This window comes from Sorex fumeus, unplaced genomic scaffold (genome assembly GCF_029834395.1).
Source record: "Sorex fumeus unplaced genomic scaffold, SorFum_2.1 ptg000098l, whole genome shotgun sequence".
In the NCBI taxonomy this organism is placed as follows: domain Eukaryota; kingdom Metazoa; phylum Chordata; class Mammalia; order Eulipotyphla; family Soricidae; genus Sorex; species Sorex fumeus.
The window spans coordinates 33,782,298-33,807,764 of NW_026606155.1; the positions used below are offsets into that span (position 1 = coordinate 33,782,298).

A 25,467-nucleotide genomic window follows, 5' to 3' on the forward strand; every position below is an offset into this window, starting at 1 on the left:
GCTAAGATGATAACATTGCTTGCATAATGGCTTTGTATTATTTTTCTTGTATGTATTATACATAATGATTCTGGTATTCTAATATTATGTGAGAAAATGTGTTAAGGATTTCTGTTTAGACCATAGTATTGTGAGACTGTTTAAATTTATTCTTCTGCCTTAACAGAAAGCCCTAAGAAAAAAATCTCTGTCATAACAGTTGGGAAGACATAGAAAGAGAGCACCAGACAATAATTCCTGCCAGAGAGGAAGCAAGAAGTGATTCTCAGAAGTTCCAGAATTCATTACCTGGAAAACATGTTCAGACTATAAAACAGGTTGGAAAAGCCAAAGCCAGAAACCAGTCTTGACAATTTGACTGAATGGAGTAGCCTTTGGAGAAGACAAGGTGACTAGAATTTGGGAAGGTAACTACTCCAGAAGAGTAGTACTCCAGAGAGATTCGTATGCAGAGCTCTGGAAATCTCCAGAGAATTTTCTTTGAATCTGCATATGAAGAAACACCAAATGAAACAGCACATGAAGAAACACCAAAGTCAGATGAAAAACAATTCAGAGGTACAGTTAAAAAAAAAATTCAAGAGGGGGTAGGAAGAGAGCTCAAGTGGTAGGGCACAAGTCTAGTTTATGTAAAACCCTGATTTCAGTTCCCAGAGCTGCACTGTGCCTCACTCCCTCACCAGGTGTGATCCAGGTAAGCCACACCTTACCACCAGGAAATTACAGGATACAGGTGGCTCTGGGGGAGAGGGGCAAGAGTCATCAGAGTGACCCTACTGACAAAAGGCTATAAATTATATGTGCTCATAGTAGCCAGTATTTTTTCTAAAAATGTGAAGTAGAATACTTAGAAGCCATTGTTTCAATGCCAGGACAAAGTGGAAGTACATTATAGACTGATATACACCCATCTAACAAAGCATAAGAACAAGCCTCATCCTGAAGCAATAGCACAGCGAGTAGGGCATTTGCCTTGCATGCAGCCAACATGGCCGACCCTGGTTCTATTCCCAGCATCCTATATGGTCCCCCAAGCATCCCCAGGAGTAATTCCTGAGTGCATGAGCCAGAAGTAACCCCTGAGCATCGCCTGGTGTGACCCAAAAGGCAAAAAAAAAAAGAGAACAAGCCTCATCAATATTAGACCAACTAAAAATGATCCAGCTGTATTCCAAATATATTTAACTGAAAAGTGAAGTATATCTAAAGAAATAAGACTTTCCAGCAGCACAAAATTCACAATGTTTGGCATACAATTAAAAATTATCAAGCAAATACTTTAGACAACATAAACTTCAGGCTAAAAAAAGTTCTGAAACAGAGAGAGTCATTTCTTAATGATCAAGGGATATGTACATCAGGAAGAACTCACACACCTAAACACTTCTGCATCTAATTAAGGACCAGAAAAATACTTAAAATAACTACTAATAGACTTGAAGGAAGACATTGATAACAGCACAATAATAGTTGGAGACATCATCTCTACTCTATCACCTCTTGATAGATAAACTAGACTAAAACTCAACAAGAAAACACTGGCTTTGAAAGGAGAAATGAAAGAGATGGACTTCACAAGAAAAGGAGGCTACAAGATACTAGAACTTGTGAGACACACAAAAAAGCAGTGTTAAGAAGAAAGTTCATAGCAATTTAAGCATACATTAGGAAATAAGTAAGGGCCCACATAACCACTAAGAAAGTAGAAAGGCAAGAGATCCATTGAGTGGCAATCATGTTTGGTCTATAGTGTACTTTCAGCATGCTTCTCCCATCGGATCCTCCCAACACCCTTTATTTGGTGCTCCCTATTCTATCCAAGCTCCCTTTTCCTCTAGCATATGTGGCTGGCCTCCAAGCCATGGAGCAAAATTTCTGGTACTAATCTCGGCCACTCTTGGGTGTTAGTCTCCTATAACTGAAACCCAAGCACAAAAATTTGTAAGTCTACAATTGTACCTCATGGTGTTTTACTAATAAAAACTTTTTTAAATAAATAAATAAGAAAGTAGAAAGTCAGGTGGGAGTAATAGTATATCAGTTAGAGTGCTTACCCTGCATGCAGCCAGCCCAAGTTTGATCTCTAGTACACCATATGATCCCCTGAGCACTGCCAGGAGTGATACCTTGAGCACAGAGTATGGTCTGAATACCAACAGGTGTAGCCCCAAAACAACAACAATCAAAAAAAAACTTAAAAAGGGACCAACGAAAGGATCCCAGAAGAAAGGAAATAATAAATCTTGGAGCAGAAAGTGATCAATTTAAATCCAAAAAAAATCCAAAACATTAATGAAACCAAGAGCTAGTTCTTTGATTCTTTGAAGAAGTGAACAAGATTAACCAACCATTAGAAAGACTCAAATTTAAAAAGAGAAATAAGCTGAATTAGAAATGAAAGGGAAATAATACGACAAATACCACAGAAATTCAAAGAATTATCAGGAATTACTTTGAAAATCTTTATGCCATTAAACAGGAAGAACCTAGACTGAACATGGTAAAGTTTTGGATTCCTATAACCTCCCAAGGTTGAAAAAGATACGGAGCACCTGAACAGACAAAACACTACAGAGGAAATCAAAATGGTGATGAAAAATCTCCAAGAAACCAAAAACCAAAATCTCAGACTCAGATGGATTCACACTTGAGTTCTTCAAAATAAAGCTTCTGCCAATCCTCTCCAGGCTCTTTCAGGAAATTGAAGAGACATAAACTCTTCCATTTTTATGTAGCAAATACTACCCGACACCAAAGGCAGATAGAGAAGTCACTGAAAGGGAAAACTACAGACTTAGATGCCCAATGAACATTGATTCAAAGATCCTCAACAAAATACTATCAAATTAAATCCAAAAACACATTGAAAAGATCATACACCATGATCAAGTGTGATTTGTTCCAGAAATGCAAAGATGGTTTAATATACACAAACCAATCAACATAACAAACATAATATAAATTCACAGCAAACATACTCAATGGTGAAAAAATGGAAAGCCTTTCCTCTAAGATCAGGTACAAGACAAATATGTCCATTGTCATTACAATTCAATGGAACACTGGAAGTCCTTGTCACAGCAATTAGGAAAGAAAGAAGTATTAAGGGAACCCAGATAGGAAAAGAAATCAAGTACATGACATAATATTATGCTTAGAAAGCCCTAAAGATGCTACCAAAAAGCTACAAACAATAGACTTATATAGTAAAGTGGCAAGATATAAAGCAACATACAAAAACCCATGGTTTTTCTACATGCAAATACTGAAATAGGAGAGAGAAATTTAAAAACAGTCACAATTGTGACTCAGAAAAATCAAGTTCCTGGGGCTGGAGTGATAGTACAGCCGGTAGGACGTTTGCCTTGCACACAGCCGACCCGGGTTTGATTCCCAGCATCCCATATGGTCCCCCGAGCACTGCCAGGAGTAATTCCTAAGTGCATGAGCCAGGAGTAACCCCTGAGCGTCACTGGGTGTGACCCAAAAAGAAAAGAAAAGAAAAAAAAGAAAATCAAGTTTCTGTGCATTAGCTAAATAAAAGAGATGAAAGACCTATACAAAGAAAGCTACAAAACACTACTGAAAAAAAATAAAAGAGGACATGAGGAAATGGAAACATATCCCCTGTTCATGAACCAGGAGGATTAATATTATCAAAATGGCAATGTTCCCCTAAACTTTATACAAATTTAATGCAGTCTCTAAAAGGATCCCATGTCATTTTTCAAAGAAATATATCAAACACTCCTGAAATTCACATGAAATAAAAAACCTTTCTTCTCCCCCAATAGCCAAAGCAGTCCAGGGAAAAAGAATATATGAGACATTGTTCTTTTTAACTTCAAACTGTACTACAAAGCTGTAGTAATTAAAACAATGTGGTACTGGAAGAAGGACAAACTCTCAAATTAATGTAATAGAGTTAAAACAAATTAATGTAATATAATTGAAAATCCAGAGACAGATCCTCCAATATATGGACAATCTTCAACAAAAGAGTAAAAAGTATGAAGTGGAATAGGAAAGCCTCTTCAACAAGCAGTGGTGGGAAAACTGGCTGGTCACATGCAAAACTTTGAATATAAACACCTTTCTAACATCATGCACAAAGGTCAAATCAAATTTATAATTACAGTCAGAAATTTCAAATTTCAGATCTATCTCAATGATAGATAGACAGAAAAATAGACAGAAAAATTAGTAGAGATATAAAACACAAGAAACCAAACTAATCTTACTGTCATTTACAGAACACTTTACCCAATATTAATAATATTAGAATTCAATAAATGAATTGCAAAGAAGATGCTAGAGTCTCCTGAATATTTGGATCAAGCTTAAATATACAGAAGAATCAAACTACCATTCTCGGAAATTTAGGAAAAGTACATCTCCAGGAACCCTAAAGATACAAAAGACAACAAAGCAACAGTATGCCAACTTTCCTGACAAACTAATGAAATTCTTGAAAACACTATCAAATTCCAGTGAAGAATAAACAATAGTAATGCCAGCAGAATAGGAGTTCCCCAATTTTCAACCCCACCCCAGCACCAAACATTGATTTGGCAACCATCCAAGATAGAAGATCCTGTTGTAAACACTTCAGAATCCAAGTAGGAGGTTGAGATAGTACAGGAGGTACCTAGCAGAGATGTGGCCTCAGTGGGCAGAGTTGTTCATTCCTGCCACTCCACAAAGGTTGTTGACAGGCTGCTTGATACTGTGAAAACATCAGGGCTAAGAATTCTCCCCTGCCTTACTGGGTAAGAAGCTTGCAATTTTTAAAAAATTACAGTTAGTTTGGCCTAATTTGTTTGTCCTAAGGGATTCTTAGGCTGTATGGTGTTTTGCCTTGAGGAAAATTCTCTAAGGAATTTACAGGCTGGGCTTCTTGATTGGGTTAGGAACCAAATTTAATCCTCATCTAAATTATTTTTTGGTGTTTTAATAAGACTGTGTGTGTTAGAAGAGCTACTTTCTATGTTAGGGTGGTGGGATATGGGTTGTACCATACCCAGTGGTGCTTAAGGTTGACCCCTGGTAGTGGTATTTTGAACCATATATGGTGTCAGGATGTAACTGAGGTGAGTTGTACTGCCAGCCTCCTACATTATTTTAAAATTTGAAAGCATTTACCCTTTTTGACATTGTAAGTTGCCTGACACAATTTTTAAATTATTTGGTTATATATTTTTATAACAATTTCCATGAAACAGATGTTATTTTCTTACAAAATCTAGATCTTTTTTCTTGAATCATGATGTTAAACGTTACAGTGAAATGAGGAACTGTAGTCTTTGATGATGAAGAAAGGAAGCCAAAATACAGGTCTGAGAAAAAATTTTAACATGGCAAACAATTTGAGGGGCTAAATGTTACTCAACTGATTCTCTGTAAGCTAATTACTTGCCTTGTACGTGTCTTGTGTATGGCTGATCATATGGGGTTCAATTCCCAACACCCCATATGTTCCCCTGCGCCTTGCCAGGAGTGATCCCTAAGCACAGAGCAAAGAGTAAGCTCTGAGCACCACCAAGTATAGCACATTAAAAAAAATCAACTGATTCTCTGTAAATACACACACACACACACATACATACACATACACCTAGCTTTTTTTTACTGAGATGGTTACAGTTAACTTGTAACCAAGGAACCACAGAAAATAGAGGCATAAAGAATAAGAGAATCTCTACTAACTGAAGGAATGTCAGAAACTGACACAATGCTTTCCTCAGTCAGATTTCATAGAGTTTTTCCAAATCACTGAATACGAGCACTGCTACACACCACCATGCTGAACAGCACCACATCACTAGGCTCCAGAGCAGAAATGTCTGACTGGTTGGCTGAGCATCACCAGGAGCGGCCCCAGATCCTCTGAATAGGGCTACCTATTTAGAACCAAGATTTTCCAGACTAATTTCCTAGGGGTCTTTCCTCTTTGAAGTATTGTGTTAGTGTTAGTATCTTAAACATTTGCTTTTGCCAGACAACTTTTTAATCTTAGGAGCTTGACTATTTTTATTAAATACAAACTGAACTGAAAAATAGATTCTGATTTCAAAAATCAAACAGAGTACCTTCCACTCGGGTTTATAATGATAATGACTGTTTCACATATGTAAAGAGTCACAACATCATTTTTTATAGTTTAATCTGAGTTTTTATATTTATTATTGGTATATTTTAAATGGGCTGGAGCGATAGCACAGTGGGTAGGGCATTTGCCTTGCATGTGGCCAACCCGCATTTGTGGTGTATTCGATATGTCAAAAACAGTGACAACAAGTCTCACAATGGAGACGTTACTGGTGCCTGCTCAAGCAAATCAATGAACAACGGGAAGACAGTGCTACAGTGCAGTGCTATATTATAAATATAGCATGTATACCAATGCTTCTGCTTACCGTAGAAGCCAGTCCATGGCTTAAAAAATGTATCTGCAAATAGCATATGAATAGTCTGCTGGCATTTCCAGGATTTATCCCCACCAACATGACCACTTAGGAAAGAAGGAAGCAGCTCAGAGTGGGCTAGCAAGTTAACTGTAACCATCTCAGTAAAAACAGCTAAAAAAGAGAGAAAAAGAACAACAGTCTTCTGGGATGTTGTGTTTCATGTTTATTTTTACAGTAAATTATAAATTTGTCAGTTTCTATTAGGTGAGTACTTCGAGAAGTAAACAGTTAAAAGCATTGTTTTCTCTAAGAAGTTTTTGAAAAGAGCAAGGGAATGGATGAATTAGGTTAAAAGGTAAATTGCATATGTTGTAGATAGCTCAACAGGCTGAATGTCTCTACTCAGCCTGGGTTCTATCCTTGGTACGTATTCACAAGCACCATTGGTGTGGTACAAAAACCAACACCCCCAAATGTATATACATATATGTATACACACATATATACACACAGACTTGGACTTTACTGTTAAGCTAAATATATTATAAATAAATATTGACTTATAACAATGCATATCTGAAATCTACCATAGAATATTTTGACCCAACAGTAAAGAACTTTTGTTTCAGATTTCAAAATAATCAGGACTGGGTAGGTGATGAAAGGGTATGCTTAAAGTCTGGGCTTAATCTATAGCACTTCATGGATACTTAAGTATGCAGTCCCCAAATCCTGGTGTGCTTCTCCCAAAACATAAAATATTAAAATTCAAAATAATTATATTAATGAAAGTAAATGAACTACATAAGGTATAGAGGTAACATATTCACATATATAGATACCATATTCACCGATAGGTAACCATATGTGAATAAATGAGAAGTACCACTAAGTAAATAAAAACATGATTTTTAAAAATTTACCAACAGTGAGCAATGTACTTTTCTACAGCTGCTAAACCTATGCTATATCCTAAAGAGTATACCATCCTTTAGTCTAGATTATAATCTACTATTGTGGCAATACAGAAAAAGTAAGTTTATCTTGCTTACTTAGTTATGTTTAGGGTGATGCATATCCAGTTATGCTCAAGGCTTATTCCTGACTCTGCTCAGGGTTCACTCCAGACTCAAGGTCCATATACCCGAGACTGAACTTAGGTCAGCTGCATACAAGGAAAGTAGTTTAAGCCCTATATTGTCTCTCCAGTCCAAGTGTGTCCTTTTGTTGTTTGTGTTTGTGTGTGTGTGAAGTAAACCAGATTTTATTTGGAGGGGTTTTGAAGGTGTGGAAGGGGAGAGAGTGAGAGAGAGAGTAATACACTCAAAAGAGAATGCAGGCTTCACCGAGGGCAGAGAGAGCCCCTCCACACATCCCAGCACTAGACATGAAAGCATGAAAGTACACATCTCAAGGGGGAGATGTGGGTGACACATGTGCTCAGGCACTACATGTGCTCGACAACATGGGCGCAAGCAGCACATGGGCTCAGGCAGCACATATGTGCCCAAGTGTGTCCTTTTGCTCCCTACAAAGCTTGAAGTCTTATTATTATATTTTGCTAAATAGTTTCAACTGTTTGCTTGCATATTGCAGCTAATCAATGGAAACACTTGGTTTTTTGCTTGTTTTCCTCAAACAGAGGGAGAATTTAAAAAGTGCTAGGCAGCCAAAAAAATACTAATAAATAAAAATACTAATAAACTTCTAGAACCTCTCAATCTTTTCTAATGCCAGCATACTAATCTATTATATATTTAAATTCTCAAATAGCAACAGCACAAGTGAAACAAACTAATGAAATAAATGTAGTCCTGAATAAGTAAACAAATGAAAAATAAAACCCAATTAACTGATTCTCCAAACATTGGTATGATTAAATATTCATAGCAGGTGACTTCCATTCCTCCTGCAATTCTTCCCTCCTATAAGTTCTCGTCATTTGATCTCCCGACCCTATTTCCTACTATCACTGTGCACTGATTTGTCTTTTCATTTTTGTTTGTTAATTTTATATTCCTATATGGCACACATAGGCAGACTTATTCAATATTTGCCTTTTTATCTGACATTTAACATGCATAATTCCCTAAAACTGTTTTCATATTGTGAAGAAAACCACATTTTAAATGTCAAAAACTAGAACAGGCTACAGCAGAAGATGGAAAAGACCCTCAAAATATGCCAACAAAAATATTAAATTTTCACAATTTCCAAAACCATCATTAGATTCAGTGCAATCCCATTCAAGACTTCAATGGCATATTACTTTTCTTTTTCGTTCTTTCTTTCTTTCTTTCTTTACTGAATCAACGTGAGATACACAGTTACAAATTGATCATGATTGGATTTTAGTCATACAAAGTTCCAAGACCCATCCTTTCACCTTCCCACCAACAATGTCCTCAGTTTCTCTCCTGCCACCCTTCGCACCTGCCTCCAACACCTGTCCCAGCCTGTCTCTGTAACAAGCTCCCTGCCTCTCTCTCTCTCTCTCTCCCTCTTTCTCTTTCTCTCTCTCCTCTCTCCCTCTTCCTTCCTCTTTCCCTCTCTCTTCCTCTCTCCCTTTCCTCAGGGCATTATGAATTGCAATATAGGTGCTGAGGAGTTATTATGTATATCCCTTTACCTACTTTCAGCACTCAGTTCTTGTCCAGAGTGATCATTTCTAACTATCATTGTCTTACTGGTCTCTTTTTTTATCCTAATTGCCCTCCTCCACCCCTCACCCTTCCACTTGTGGCAAGCTTTCATTCATGAACCAGTTCTTCTGGCCCTTCTTTTTTATTGTATATGGGTATTAGTCTCATGTTATGCTTTTTTATATACCACAGATGAATGAAATCATTCTGTCACTCTCCTTTTAATGCATTTCACTCAGCATGATAATCTCCATGTCCATCCATTTATAAGCAAATTTCATGACTTCATTTTAAAGTCATTACTGGTGACTGTGTAGTATTCCATTGTGTACATGTACCAGTTTCTTTTTTATTATTACTACTCGTCATGTTTCATTATGAGATACACAATTAAAAAGTTGTCCATGATTTGATTTCTGTCATAGAATTGTCTAATACCAAAGTTTCTTTATCCAGTCCTCAGTTCTCAGGCACTCAGGTTGTTCCCAGATTCTGGCTATTGTGAATAGTGCTACTGTGAACATAGAAGTGTAAATGACATTTTTGCTATGTATTTTTTGGCCCTCAGGGTATATTCCCAGAAGTGATATTGCTGGGTCATATGGAAGCTCAATTTCTAGTTTTTTGAGAATTGCTCAAAAAGGCTAGACAGGTCAGCATTCCCACCAATCATGAATGAGAGTTCTTTCTCCCTATATATGTGACACCATGATTCACAAGGTTATTAATAATAGAGTTTCAGGCATACTGAAATGTTCCAACACCAATCCCACCACTAATGTTGACTTCCCTCCACCAGTGCCCCTAGATTTCCTCCCACCCCCCAGCCTGCCTCCTTGACAGGCTACATTTTTAAATTTGATTGTTGTAATTATGTTGTGTTAAACAAAGTAAGTCAGAATAACAAATACAAAATGTTCTCACTTATCTGTGGTATGTAGAATAAAAGGACAAGGAAATGCAAGGTATCAAAGAGGAAAAACTTAGGAGCTGGAGGGATAGCACAGTGGGTAGGTCATTTATCTCACATGTTGACTGAGCCAACTCAATCCTCAGCACCCCTGCGATCCCTTGAGCATGACCAGGAGTAATTTCTGAGTGCAGAGCCAGGAATAACTCCTGAACATTGCTGAGTGTGGCCCCCAAACAAAACAAACAACAACAACTAGAGGATATACCTAGATTACCCTTACTCTAGATCAGAAAATTTAGGAAGGAGGAAGGAACCAGGGAGTGTAAGAAGAGGTCTATGCAGATGGTAGTTAACAGGGTACAGGTCAGGAGACTTGGACACATTAGGAGTGTAGAGGTGAGGCATATCTATATCTATGAATCATAGAATCAACAAAACTGAAATATGAGTTCCTCTCCCTTTTTTTGTTTTAGGTTTATTTTTGACCACACATGGCTGTGCTCAGCGCTTACTCATGTATCTGGGCTCAGGGATCACTTCTGGCAGGGCTTGGAAGACCATATGCACTGCTGGGCATTGAACACAGGTCAGCACATACAAGGCAAGTGCCTTAACCTCTGTACGATTGCTCAGGACTGAATTCCCCTCTTCTTTTTTTTTTTGTTTTCATTTTTCTAAAATTGAATTACCTTGAAATACACAGTTACAATGTAGTTCATGTTCGGGTTTAAGTCATACCATGTTCCAACGCCTGTCCCTTCACCAGTACACATTTCCCACCTCCAATGTTCCCAGTTCCCATCCTTCCACACACCCCAGCCCCGCCAGTCTGCCCCTAGAGCAGACACTTTTCTTCTTCTTCTCCCCCCTCTTTTTCCCCAAATCCTCCCATTTTTGACAGATCTTTTTCAATTCTTTTCATCTTGTGTTTGTCGACTACACTCTTTTTTATGCTTTTTCATGTTCTAGTCCTTCTTTCCCTAATCAATTCCAGTCTCACCTGCTGTATTACTAAAGTACTTTCTCAAAGTCAAAAACATCAAATTGTAAAATTCAACAGTAAACTACCAAACATGGAAGCAGGCACCTTCAATGGTGCCAGTCACATGCCCCAGGCTCACCTCTGCTTTTGGCCATAGTTATTGTAGAAAGCTCCACACTTACACAGCATTATTTCTTAAGCACCCACCTCAGTTCTTTCAGCTTTTCTGCCTCAGGTTTCCTCCCACAACAGCTTTCAAAGCTCAGTTCAGAGAAATTCACACTCTTGAGAAAACCTACAATGGAGTGGGACCAGCTAATTAGCCTGACTTCACAATGTTCAACCAGGCAGTTCCGGGGGAACTCTACCTTTCTCCATTGGTGAAGCTGATCACCTAGAACAAGATTCTCACCCTTTATTGCCTTTCATCCTTCTCTCTCACCTACCCACTCTCATTTATGTTCCTTGGATGACCTCCAAGTAAACACCTCTGCCTCTGACCTTGTCTGTGTGCTACTTTAAAAGAACCCACACTCGAGCCTAACTAGTTGCTGCCCCCCCAAAATAGGTCTGTACCCACTTGGCACCTCCTCCCCACCTAAACTCGTGACCCTGAAAACCAGCCACTTCCAGGACCTGGCCTGGGGCACCTGCCTCCACTTCCACAGTGAGTGCCTGCTCAACTAGTCACCACCACCCCCCCAAACAGGTCTGTGGACTAGGATCCGGACTGGCTGGGGATGTGGCCACCACTGTAGTGGGCATGGCCTTCTCCCTGGCAGGAAGCTGCTAGGGCTGTGGCAGTTACTTTTCCCACTCCCAGCACGCTCGACTTTCATCCCAGTCTTTATCACCTAATTCTGTGGAAAAATCCTGGCCACCTCAACTACAATACAACAATAATCCACTGGCCTATTCCAATTCTAACAAAAGATCAATATGCAAGAAGCTGTACAAGCTCAATATTAAAAAGCACCTCCTTCAAAGCTTCACTAGTTGCTTGTCATAAGCCAAGAATAATGCCTGTGCAGAAGGTCAGACTCTAGGAAGGGAGAAGGATGAACACCATCAACTGACCTTATCCAGAATCCTTTCCCACAATAAGAGGGAACAGTGCTAGTGAATTCCAGGGTTTTACTACTAGACAACCAAAACAACATGAAAAAACAGCGCAAATCTCCAGTACAAGGAGGGGATGAAGAAGAGAGTCCCGAATCCTCAACTGGCGTTATCCACAAATATGCTCTCTCCAATAAAAAAATTCCGAGATGAAATGCAGAGGATTTTCAAGGAATTACTCAAAGAATCAATGGAGGAGATATCCAGAAAACTAAAGGAAGAAATGAAAGAAACAGTAAAAAGATAGTCGAGAAAATATAGGAGGAAATGAGAGCAGAAATAAAGCTACAAAAAGAAGGACACGAGGAAGTGGAAACATATCCCCTGCTTATGGATAGGAAGAATCAACATCATCAAAATGGCAATACTCCCGAAAGCATTATACAGATTCAACACGATCCCTATAAGGTAAAGGTAAAGGTAAAGGCCCTCCCGTTGATCGTCGATTTGCTCGAGCGGGCCCAGTAACGTCTCCATTGGAGACTTTTGTTGTTACTGTGTCTGGCATATCGAATACTCTCGGTAGCTTGCCGGGCTCTCCGAGAGGGGCGGAGGAATCGAACTCGGGTCGGCCATGTTGGCCGCTTGTAAGGCGAACGCCCTACACACTGTGCTATCGCTCCAGCCCATAGGTATAAGGATACCTATGAAATTCTTCAAAGAAATAGATCAAGCACTCCTGAAATTCATATGGAACAACAAACACCCACTAATAGCTAAAGCAATTCTTGGGAAAAAGACATGGGGAGGCATTACCCTCCCCAACCTCAAACTCTACTACAAAGTGGTAATAATTAAAACAGCATGGTACTGGAACAAAGCCAGGGCTGCAGACCAGTGTAACAGGGTGGAATATCTGTACACGTAACCCCAAATGTATGAATATCTAATCTTTGATAAGGGAGCAAGAAATTTAAGTGGAATGAGTAAAGCCTCTTCAACAAATGGTGCTGGCATAATTGGACACCCACATGCCAAAAAATGGGCTTAGACCTCAACTTAACACCATGCACAAAAGTCAGATCAAAATGGATTAAAGATCTCAACATCAGGCCAAAATCCTAAGATACACTGAAGACAAGGTTGACAAAACCCTCCATGATATTGAGGCTAACGTTATCTTCAAAGACAACACTCCACTGACCAACCAAGTGGAAACAGATAAACAAATGGGACTATCTTAAATTAAGAAGCTTCTGCACCTCAAAAGTCCAGAATACAAAGTGACAATCTACAGAATGGGAAAGGATATTTACCCAATACTCATCTGATAAGGGGTTGATATCAAGGATATACAAAGCACTGGTTGAACTCTACAAGAAGAAAACATCTAACCTCATCATAAAATGGGGTTATGAAATGAACAGAAACTTTCCCAAAGAAAAAATCTGAATGGCTAAAAGACACATGACAAAATGCTCTACATCACTAATCACCGGGGAGATGCAGATCAAAACAACAATGAGATATCATCTCACACCACAGAGACTGGCCCACATCCAAAAGAACAAAAGCAACCGAAGTTGGCATGGATATGGTGAGAAAGGGACTCTCCTTCACTGCTGGTGGGAATGCTGACTGGTTCAGCCCTTTTGGAAAACAGTATGGACGCTTCTCAAAAAATTAGAAATTGAGCTCCCAGCAATACCACTCCTAGGAATATATCCGGGAGAGGCAAAAAAGTAAAGTCGAAATGACATCTGCACTTCTATTTTTATTGTTGCACTATTCACAATAGCCAAAATTTGGAGGAAAAAAACCGAGTGCCCGAGAACAGATGACTGGTTAAAGAAACTTTGGTACATCTACACAATGGAGTACTATGCAGCTGTTACAAAAGATGGAGTCACGAAATTTACATACAAGTGGTACTATATGGAAAGTATCATACTAAGTGAAATGAGTCAGAAAGAGAGGGACAGATGATTGCATTCATCTGGGGAATATAAAGTAACAAAATAGGAAACTAACCAGTAATATAAAGTAACAAAATAGAAAACTAAATAAGTACCAGGAGGTTCACTCAATGGCTTGGAGGCCAGCCACACATGCTAGGAGAAAAGGCAGTTCAGATAGAGAAGGAAGCACCAAGTAAATGGTGTTGGGAGGATTCTCCCAGGATAAAAGATGCGTGCTGAAAGTAGACTATAGAGCGAACATGATTGCCACTCAATGCCTCTTTTGCAAACCACAGCACCCAAAAGAAGAGAGAGAACAAAAGGGAATGCCCTGCCACAGGGGTGGGGTAGGATGGGGGGTAGGTGATGGGAGGGATACTGGGAGCATTGGAGGTGGAGAATGGGCACTGGTGGAGGGATGGGTACTTGATCATTGTATAACTGAAACCCAAGCACAAAAATTTGTAAGTCTACAACTGTACCTCATGGTGTTTCATTAATAAAAATTTTTTAAATAAGAATTACATAAAATTTTTATTACAGTGTTCATGCAAAAAAAAAAACCCACACTCAGTGATCCTTATTGACTTGGTCATATATGAATGCTCAACTATTCCCTATTCCCTGAAACCTAGTTTCACTTGGCCTCTAGAATAACTTCAGTATTCCCTCCTGCCTCTCTGACTGCTCTTTCTCAGTCTCTGCTGGTTGCTCCTTCCTGACTTCTGGGTCCTTGGCCACTGTTTTTTCATGCCTGCACCTTTTAACATGGGGCTATGAGTCAATAATGTAGCATGAAACATCGCCCTAATGTTCATACTAGTCTCAAATTTCCCTACCAAGACCAGTTCTTGCCCTCCAACTTCAAATTCAGACCTTCAATTGCCTAATCAGTATCTTCATTAGGATGTCTAATAGACATATATGACTTGATGCTTCCAAAATTGAACAACTGATTGCCTCATTTTCCTAAATTCACCCCTTCCACCATCTTTCCTCCAAGTTGATGACAGTTGCTTTCCAATTGCTTGGGTCAAAACTCTCACTGATCCTGGGTTTTACTTTCTTTCATAACACATATTCAGTCCATCTGCAAATTCTGTCAATTGTATCCTCAAAATAGTACATAAAACAGGACGATTAACAACAAAATCTGACTAGCTTTCACCACTTCCACTAGTGAACCAAGCTACTGCCATCTTTGTTGCACAGTCTAGAAAAGTGGTATGACCCTTCACCCTATTTTAATTGATTCTCAAAAAAGCAGTCAGAGGGACTGGGAAGATAGCACAAGGGATAGGGTGCATGCAAGACATGCAGTGACCTGGGATAGCTTCCCTGCACCACTCAGCCTCCTAAGTAATGCTGGTTACAGCCCTAGAGTTCTGAGTACCACCAGGTGCCAGATGTGGCTCTGGTGGGTCACAGGGTTGTAGGGTAGGAGCAGCACCGCAGTGTCAGGTCCAAAACCACTGGAACAGCTGGCTAAGAAACACTGAGAGTGGCCCAAGAGGGATCTAAAGACTACTTGGGTCACAGAAAATAGAATGGGGAGGGGAGGCACAGCCAAGGGGGGGAAATGTTCAAATTTATGTCAGAGGGTTTGGAGAGATAGCACAAGGCTTAAGGCACTTGTCTTGCATGCAGTTGACCCAGGTTCAATCCCAACCAACACCAGCAATGATCCCTGAGCACAGAACCAAGACTAAGCCCTGAGCACCAGCAGAAGTGACCCCAAAACACAAACAAATAATGTATATCAGTTATGAGCTCATTAACCAGCCATGATCCAGAGACTCATAAATAAATCTTGAATGAGATCAACAAGCTACAGAGATGCATCCAGACCACACCAGGCTGACTCTCATATCCAAGGAACCCCGGAGGGGGTAGGTGTGCCCACTACTTGTCCAAACAAATTCCTGGTAGCCAAAACCTCCACACTCCAGTCATTGCCATGCTCATGTCTGAACTCCACAGGCTCAGGATAAGCTTCATCCAGAATGAATCTGTTGAAAAACTCAGATATGCGGTTTTGTTACTAAACCTCCAGGCTCTCACAGAGTCAGGGATGGACGACCTCCCCCCATCCCATTGTTCTTTGGGGAGCCTGGCCATGAACTGCCTCTGGTTCCACATAAACCTGACCATGAACTGCTTCTGGTTCCACATAAACTTAACAACCAGTCATGATCCAGAGACTCATAAATAAATCTCGAAAGAGAACAACAAGCTTCAGAGACACCTCAGACCCCAAAGTCACCATCTAGTTAAAAATTTAACTCCAGTTATCTCACCCCATTCAAACTTTTAGAATTCCTAGAGTTCATTGCTACATACAGCCATGTGGCAAACTCTCAAACTCCACACCACTTATATAATAGGAGTAGCACACCCCATTGGATGGGATATAAAGTACAAGCAAATTTAATAAAATATTAATACACAAGGCTTAACCTGTAACAACATGTTAGTAATCTCTTATGCAATGGCTTAATGTATCCTATCCAGAGTGAGATACAACAATCTTCACACACTTTCTTCTAAGGAAAATTTTTTGGATAATTTTTAGCAAATTATTTATAACAAGAAATATACAATAAATTATTTAGGACATGTTAGGGGCAGACTTGGGTAATTGGAAATATTGGTGGTGGGAAGTTGCAACGGTGGTGGAATTGGTGTTGGAATACTGAATGTAATAAATTATCATGAACAACTTTATAAAAATAAAATTTTTAAAAAGATGTACATAATATTGGGGCTCCTTGATTTTTTTCCTTGCAATTTCTCTTTGCCCAAGAAAATTGTATGTGGTCCAGGGTATATAATAGTAAATCAATAATAATATACATAGCAGTTAATAATAAGTCATAAAGAGATTTATTTTAAAGAACACACATATTTAGTCAGTCGACATATGCAGGGATGCAACCCACAACTGAAGAAGCCTCAAAATAAAAATAAAATTCAAAATAAAATTCAAAGTCCTGATCCTTGCTCCCAGGACTGCCCATTCCTGGCCATTCCCCTTCTCCCACCCTACCTCCCTTCCTCCTCTCCACTTCTCCCTTCACTAACTCTGTCTCAGGTACTTGGCCCTCCTGGCTGTTCCTCAGTCATATCAGATATACTTCTGGGGCTCTATTTTCATATTCTTTTGAAGACTTTAGGGATAAATTTAAGTGGGAATACATATAATTCATATGTTAATTTGATACAATTACTATGATTTTTTTCACCACCATCAACATTTCTCAGGGGGCTTGGTGCTCAGGGGGTCATCCCGGCAGTACTCAGAGACCATACAATGCTGGGGCTCAAACCCAGACCTCCTGCATGCAATGCTTGAAAATCTTTTTCCCACTTTTGTCAAATTTATTCAAACCATTCAGATTTACTACAGGAGAACTGAATTCCCCTTTCCATGGGGTCATTATATTGAAAATCACTGTCACCGCTTCATTTGAAGGACTTTGTTACCGATTTGTAGTTAATGCATTTAAAAAAAAAAAAGGAAAACTTTCTGGATACCAAGCTAACAATCAATACATTTATCAGTGTCCTTGCAGATGGAGAATTATATATTCACTAAAATACTCAAAGTTCATATAACTCGACCTCTTTCTTTTCATAAAAAAGAGGAAAAGTGATAAAATCCAAAAGTCTTAACTTTAGAGCCAGGGTGCTGAAATTATCACTACCTTGAGACAAACAAGAGATGACAAATTCTTTCACTATACAAGTGAGTGGGAAGTACCTGCAGCATCTGTCAGGATTAAGCAAGCATGGGGAAAGGAACACCATTCGTTAATAACTTTAGAAAAATGTGGAGGAAAACATCGCTGCTCTGGGTAAATCTGTGCATATATGCATGTGACATTAGAGGCATGATTATCCATGCTTCTTAAGAGTCAATTGGGTTTGGGTCTTCCTCTTTCCTCACTCTGCTAAATTGGTCAGAGAAACTCAGGAAACTAGTTTCATCCCTAAACAAAACCACAAGGATTCCTAGATGGACTGATTTGGCCTGGCTAGGCTGGGGAACCAAAATGCCACAGTGTGTGTGTGTGTGTGTGTGTGTGTGTGTGTGTGTGTGTTCGGTTTATTTGGGTTAGTTTGAGGACCACATCTGCCAGCGTTTGGGGATAACTCCTGGAGCAGTATTCATGACCATCTGAGTGTCAGGAATTGAATTGGGTTCAGTCATGTGCAAGGCAAGTACCTTAATCCCTGTACTATCTCTCTAGCCTCAAAGCTCTGAGACTATAAAAAAGAATATGTGGGGGGAAAGGCAGAAAAATATGTCGATCCATTCACTGTTTCTTCCTAAAATAGTAACAGCCATCCCCTTACCCTCCACCCCTCGCCAAGGTCATAAACCTCTGTTTGGAGATTGCATGTGATCTTTCATCAGTTACGGGCACGGTCCTCCCGTTATTCATTGATTTGCTCGAGTGGGCCCAGTAACATCTCCATCGTGAGACTTGTTGTTACTGTGTTTGGCATATCGAATACATCACAGGTAGCTTGCCAGGCTTTGCCGTACGGGCGAGATACTCTCGGTAGCTTGCCGGGCTCTCCGAGATGGGCAGAGGAATCGAACTTGGGTCGGCCATATTGGCTGTGTGCAAGGCAAAACGCCTGATCTTTCATAATATAAGAAAATATAGGGAAATTTGAAATCCTCTTACAAAAATTGCTAACGTATATTTTTAATTTTTTGTTTAACAAATTAGACCCTTTGGGGGAGGAAGGGGAAAATTATGTCGACAAGACCCATACATATATGAGATAAATCATAATGATATGATCCACAAGCCAAGTTTGAAGTTGTATGGAAAATAACAATACTTTCTTTGAACCTTATGAATGTGCCTCTGAGGGTTTGTATATACTCATGGAAACACACAACACATGCCTCATTGGACATCATATCAAATGCCCCTTTTGTGTTCCTGCTAAATGAGAAATCCTAATAATTCCATAGTAATCTCAAACCAAAGTTCCCTGCACCCTGCCCACTCCCACTTCTAATTCCCTGAGAAATCTCTAAAGAACTTATTTGTTCTCTGTGTTTGAGTTTCCCCTCTGTAGGTTTCCTTATTACCAATTAAAATTTGATTCTGGATTTAACAGAAAGAAGGAGCCCAACCTTGGTCCAGAGTGATAGTACAGAAAGTAGGGTGTCTGCCAGGCTGGCGACCGACCTGGGTTCAATCCCTGCCATCCAATATGGTCCCCTGAGCACCACCAGGAGTAATACCACCAGGAGTAATTCCTGAGTGCAGAGCCTGGAGCAAGCTCTGAGCATTGCCGGGTGTGACCAAAAACCCAAAAGAAGAAAAAGAAAGAAACAGAAAGAGTCCAGCCTCTAAAGGACCCAGAAAATCAAAGGTCCAAAATAATTTCAATTCTCCTACCCATAGAGTTGTGTTTGTTTGGGGAAAATAGAGAAAAAGAGACTGTCTCATTCCATTCTATATTTTAAATCAGTGTTTCTCAGCCTTTTCCTGACTATGGTCCCTTCCGAACTTGTTTCCTTCCTGTGAATCTCCTGTCCAACCAGGTTCCCCCAAGTGTCATGCCATGCCCACTTATTTATGTGATTTTTACCTGTGACTCCCCATTGGAAGACCCTGAGAGCCCACAGGGATTTTATTAGCCCAAGTTGAGAAACTCTTCTTGAAATCATTGATAATCCTAATTAAATAAAATTCTGTGTTTATAGTATTAATTTCATTCAACTCTCATCCAAATGAGAAAAAAAGGAAAGAAAAGGTTTTTCATTTTTAAATAATTGCTAGAGCAACTGTCATTTTCATGTCAACTCAGCCCCTCAGCCCTGTCATAAATTCAAAATAATGACATAATGTTGGCCTCAAATGTGACCAAAAGAATTTCAAATTCACTAATTATCATTAGCACACAAAGGAGAATGGGAGGACCATTCGAAGCATCTCATTAAAACAAAGCAGTGCTACTGTAGAGAACACCAAATGGGATAAAATTTCCAGAGAAAATTTTCTTTCAACAACTCATTTGCTCTCTTATCAACAGGCAGACAGAATAAGGTCAGAGAAAAACTTTTTAAATTTTTTATCATAGTTTAGGTAATAAGATTATAATTTTTTATTATTTTTATATATAATAAATATATTATATTTATTTTTATATATAATAAATATATTATATTTCTTTTTTTTTTCATCATCCTGTTATTCGTCAATTGCCTCGAGCAGGCCCCAGTAACGTCTCTTTCATCCTAGCCCTGAGATTATATTCAAGGCTATTTAGGAGAATGAGACCCATCATTGTTACTGGTATCTGGCATATTTGGTACACCACGGGGAGTTTGCCAGACTCTGCCCTGTGGGCAGGCTACATTCGATAGCCTGCAAGTTTGTCCAAAGTAGTAATGAGACAATAAGATGTCATAAAAAAAAGTTCTGATAAGATGTCGCACGGCCACGAATGCGGCCGCGCGGTTCCGGAATCTGGATTTTATAGTCTCTGAGTCTTGGCCACTGATGGGATTACACGACGCCAGGGGGCCAGGTGGTGGGTGTGACCCCCGCCTACTGGAATTTGGAGGATCTGGGTGGAAGATGCTCGACTCCAATTCGAGTAGGCTTGGAGGTCTCGGCCCCGGAACCCGCGTGGCTTTGTCCCTCTGCCAGTACCTTCATGTGTGCGGAGAGTGGTCTCAGCATGGTGGTGGCTGGTCCTGGAGGTCTTCGGCTGCCAGAGCCCTGGTCGGGGCGGGGAGGAAAGCTCAACCCGCTCCCCTCCAAGGGGCTCCGGGAAGGAACACCCAGGCACAGGGGCAGAAGACTGCACTGTTCTCGTCCGGAATCTGGATTTTATAGTCTCTGAGTCTTGGCCGCTGATGGGATTACACGGCGCCAGGGGGCCAGGTGGTGGGTGTGACCCCCGCCTACTGGAATTTGGAGGATCTGGGTGGAAGATGCTCGACTCCAATTCAAGTAGGCTTGGAGGTCTCGGCCCCGGAACCCGCGTGGCTTTGTCCCTCTGCCAGTACCTTCATGTGTGCGGAGAGTGGTCTCAGCATGGTGGTGGCTGGTCCTGGAGGTCTTCGGCTGCCGGAGCCCTGGTCGGGGCGGGGAGGAAAGCTCAACCCGCTCCCCTCCAAGGGGCTCCGGGAAGGAACACCCAGGCACAGGGGCAGAAGACTGCACTGTTCTCGTCCAGAATCTGGATTTTATAGTCTCTGAGTCTTGGCCGCTGATGGGATTACACGGCGCCAGGGGGCCAGGTGGTGGGTGTGACCCCCGCCTACTGGAATTTGGAGGATCTGGGTGGAAGATGCTCGACTCCAATTCAAGTAGGCTTGGAGGTCTCGGCCCCGGAACCCGCGTGGCTTTGTCCCTCTGCCAGTACCTTCATGTGTGCGGAGAGTGGTCTCAGCATGGTGGTGGCTGGTCCTGGAGGTCTTCGGCTGCCGGAGCCCTGGTCGGGGCGGGGAGGAAAGCTCAACCCGCTCCCCTCCAAGGGGATCCGGGAAGGAACATTATATTATATTATATTATAATATAATTATAATTTCGGGGCACAGTGGTTGTACAGCAGATAAGTTGCTTGGCTTGCACGCAGCTGTCCTGTGTTCAATCCCCAAACCACACATGGTCCCTAAGTCCTCCAGGAGTGATTCCTGAGGGCAAAGGTAGAAGTAAGCCCTAATCACAGACAAGTATGGACTAAACACCCCACCCTCTCCCCCCAAAAATTAAAATTAGCAAGTTTTAGATATTTTTAATAATAAAATCTACTAATCTAGGCATCCTGTGTTGTTTCTTAGTACATCTACTGACAATGAAAGCACCAGCACTGTTTAAAGCCATTTTTTTCCAAAAAAAAACAAGGAGATTATCTGGGGTTTACTAAGCATTCTCTGTTATGTGAACTAAAAGCCTGGGATATAGTAATAAATGTGTCCCCACCAGTGACTGAGAAAAGTGATGCTTTGTGATACTCTGTTGGGACAGGTGGGGAATGGGAGGAGTTTCCAATTTGAATTACATATGGCTTTTTCCAATAGTGTATGGAGTGTTTTAGAAAGCCAAACTTCTTTCTCCATTAAGCTTAGGAGACCTGTGGTTACTTTCCATTCGGTAATATCATTCGGTCTGGGAAAATATCAAGGAATTCTGCTTCATTCCTGGAGAGAAAATGTAAGAGTCACAACTGTATAGCACTGTAGCACTGTCCTCCCATTGCTCATCGATTTGCTCAAGCGGGCATCAATAACATCTCCATTGTGAGACTTGTGGTTACTGTTTTTGGCACATTAAATATGTCGTGGGTAGATTGCAGGTCTTGCCGGGCGAGCAGGATACTCTCGGTAGCTTGCCGGGCTCTCTGCAAAGGGCAGAGGACTCGAACCTGGGTTGGCTGAGTGCAAGGCAAACGCCCTACCCACTGTGCTATTGCTCCGGCCCAGAGGTATAAAAAGCTATGAAATCATGTGGTCTGGTCCTGGTGCATGACAGGACAGACACACATGCTTCTGGTAAATTCTCCACAATCAAATCACCTATCCTGTGGGACCCTCAAATAATGTTATAAAGATCAGAATGGCCTCTTGGCACTGCACTGTAGCACTGTCATCCTGTTATTCATCAATTTGCTTGAGCAGCCACCAGTAATGTCTCCATTCATCCCTGTCACATGCTAGCGTAGCCCAATGGCATCTGCTCGCTCCAGGAACACAAAGTGAGACCCGTTGTTGTTACTATTACTGTTTTTGGCATATTGAATATGCCACGGGTAGCTTGCCAGGCTCTGCCATGTGGGCAGGGTACTCTCAGTAGATTGCTCCAAGGAAAACTGCATTGCTCTCTTCTGGGAGCTTTGTTCTATAGTCTCTGGGTCTTAGAGTTGATGAGATTACATGGCACCAAGGGCAGTTTGTGAGTGTGGCTGCCAAGCTATTGGAGAACTGGGGATCTGGTGGAGGAGGCCCAGTCCTGATCCAAGCAGGCTTGGAGATCTCAGACACGTGTCCCGCATACCTGTGTTCTCTGACAGTTCCTTAATGCCTGAGGCTCATCAAAGCATGTGAAGAGTGGCCTTGGGCATGGCTGTGGCTGGGTTCTGGAGGTTTTTGGCTGTGGGCTCTACTTGGGGCAGGGAGGGAAACTCAACCCACCCCCCTCTGAGGGGCCCCAGTGAAAACAGCCTGGTACGGGGGCAGGAGATTCTGTGTCACTCTCTTCCGGGAGCTTTGTTTTATAGTTTCTGGCTCTTGGCCATTGATGAGATTTCATGGCACCAGGGGACGTTTGTGACAGGAAAAAAAAAACATGTCCACCCCTGCAAATCCCCAAAACTGCTTCCCACTCTCTCTTACCTGGATGACTGGTTCCATTCATTATTCTTTATTATTCACATCTTGAATCTCTCCCCCTCCATTGGCTTTTCCACCTAAGCCTATATAATTATACTCATCTTCCCTTCTTAAATAGAATCTTTTACTGGGATGCTCAGCTGCCCTATCATCGCATCTCCTACAAATTTCTTGACAAGAACAGCCTGTATTTGCTAACTCTGCCTCCTCATCTCCTTCTGTACCTTAATTACTCTGCTCAGCTAAAACTTCCTTGCAAGTCAACAGCCACTTTGACACTGTTTTTCTTTTTTAAAAAACAGTCTAGCTTAATAATTTTATTTTAGTTTATTTTGATTGATTGATTGATTAATTTTTGCTTTTTGGGTCACACCCGGCGATGCACAGGGGTTACTCCTGGCTCTGCACTCAGGAATCACTCCTGGTGGTGCTTAGGGGACCATACGGGATGCTGGGAATTGAACCCGGGTCGGCCGCGTGCAAGGCAAACACCCTACCCACTGTGCTATCACTCCAGCCCCGCCACTGTTTTTCTGAGGAGCTTTGCTCACTCCTTAACCTGTCTGAAGTCTCTGCGTCATGATGTGTCCTGAGCCTGCTAGCATCACGGGCTCCTTGGGCATTTTTCCCAAGCCTGACTCCTCTTTCCTGTTTTTATTTGTGATCCCCGCATTGCCCAGATACTTGCAATTACACCCCTAAGGTTTTGTCCTTACCTCTCTCTTTCTTTCTAATCACCCTCTCTAAGGAACATTAGTCATTTGTGGGACCTCTCTAAAGCCTATTCCTGATGTTTCCCATATCTAAGACCACCAAGTCCCCTCAAACTCTGAACTCCCATTCCCAATTGCCTGTTAGGCTTCTCTCTCCAGAAGTTCACTGCATCTTAAATGTCCCCCCAAATAACACAGTAGTTTGGCCTCCTCATCTGATTCTGTTTCATTCAATGAGATTTGTGTTCAACTAGCTGTCTAACCTTGAAACCCAATAAACTTTTATTTCTCCACCACCCCCAATATCTAATCTTGAATCTGAAAGACCTGAATTCTATCTCCAAAACGTCCTTACAGTTTTACTGAGCTCAGCCTCTGAACGTTAAACAGACAGGACTTGCTGGCCTAAAAGTTAACTTTTGCTTACTAAGAGAGATCAGGGTCTCTACAATTAGGCTTCAATGCAGATTACCTACATACAATCCCCCAAACCACGCACATCTCATGCACATGTCAAACTGAGCCATAAATTATTCTCCACAATTACCCTAAACTCCTCGTACTATGGATCTATGGTTATGCAGTCCCCACTACCTGTGATATGTCAGCCTCCATTCCTTCTCCTCACTCAGATATTTGCAAGGCCAGCTCAAATGTCAACTCTTACTACAATCCTTCCAGCCCCTTAAAGTGAAGCTATAATCACTTCCTTTAGCACTTCCACACAACTCTGGGTGTAACCCTCTCCTAGCCTTTAGAACCCTTTCCTTTATGTCCATATGTTTGTAAGGTCATCTCATTGTAAGGCCCCAGTAGTGTTTCTCATACAGTACAAACTCAATAAACAAATTCCTTTAAGCTCTTAGGACTGACCAAAATAAAGTGGTACTTTTAGCCTGTGTTAACAAAAGCACGATAAGTAAAATAATGTCCTTTCTTCCCATTGTTTTTTCCCACTGTCAACCTTTTTCCTCTTTTCTCCCAAAAAGATGAACAGCTTTAGATATGGAATGGTGAACCCCTTTGTCACAGAGATTTTTAATGGTTCTGTGCACTGCAGGTCAAAATGGAAGTTTCACGCTACCCACAAAACTTTCCATCCAGAAAGGGACTGGTGGGAGAAAGTCTCTCTAAAAGAAAAAAAAAGATATGAGTGATCCTCCAGATGAGAAAAGTTATAACCGTGAGACATGTCAGCCCTCCTGAGAATTGCTGGGAGCTGAGATGCTACTCCAGGAAACCTACAGAGGATAGACATTCTCTTTGTCTCTGGAGAGAACAGAAGGGTCTGCTGCCTCTACTAAGAAACATGACCCAGTCTTCAACTAAAGTTTCACAGAAAATACAAAACAGTCATGTTGGAAATAATGCCCTCCACTCCTGCCCTAAATTTTCAGCAGTGACTTATCCTTTAGGTTCTGACATG

General features: G+C 41.0%; 1 protein-coding gene across 3 annotated transcripts in view; it reads right to left on the minus strand.

Annotated features, from left to right (window-relative positions):
- Positions 1 to 25,467, minus strand: part of SYT16 (synaptotagmin 16) — a 367,718-nt gene that overhangs the window by 304,419 nt on the left and 37,832 nt on the right. The window contains exon 1 of one of the 3 annotated variants that reach the window (XM_056133186.1): positions 11,152 to 11,239. The exons of the other annotated variants lie outside the window; for them this stretch is intronic. The gene's annotated coding sequence lies outside the window, so the exon portion shown is untranslated. Of the gene's footprint in view, positions 1 to 11,151; positions 11,240 to 25,467 lie in introns of those variants that run through there. 3 annotated transcript variants of the gene reach the window in all.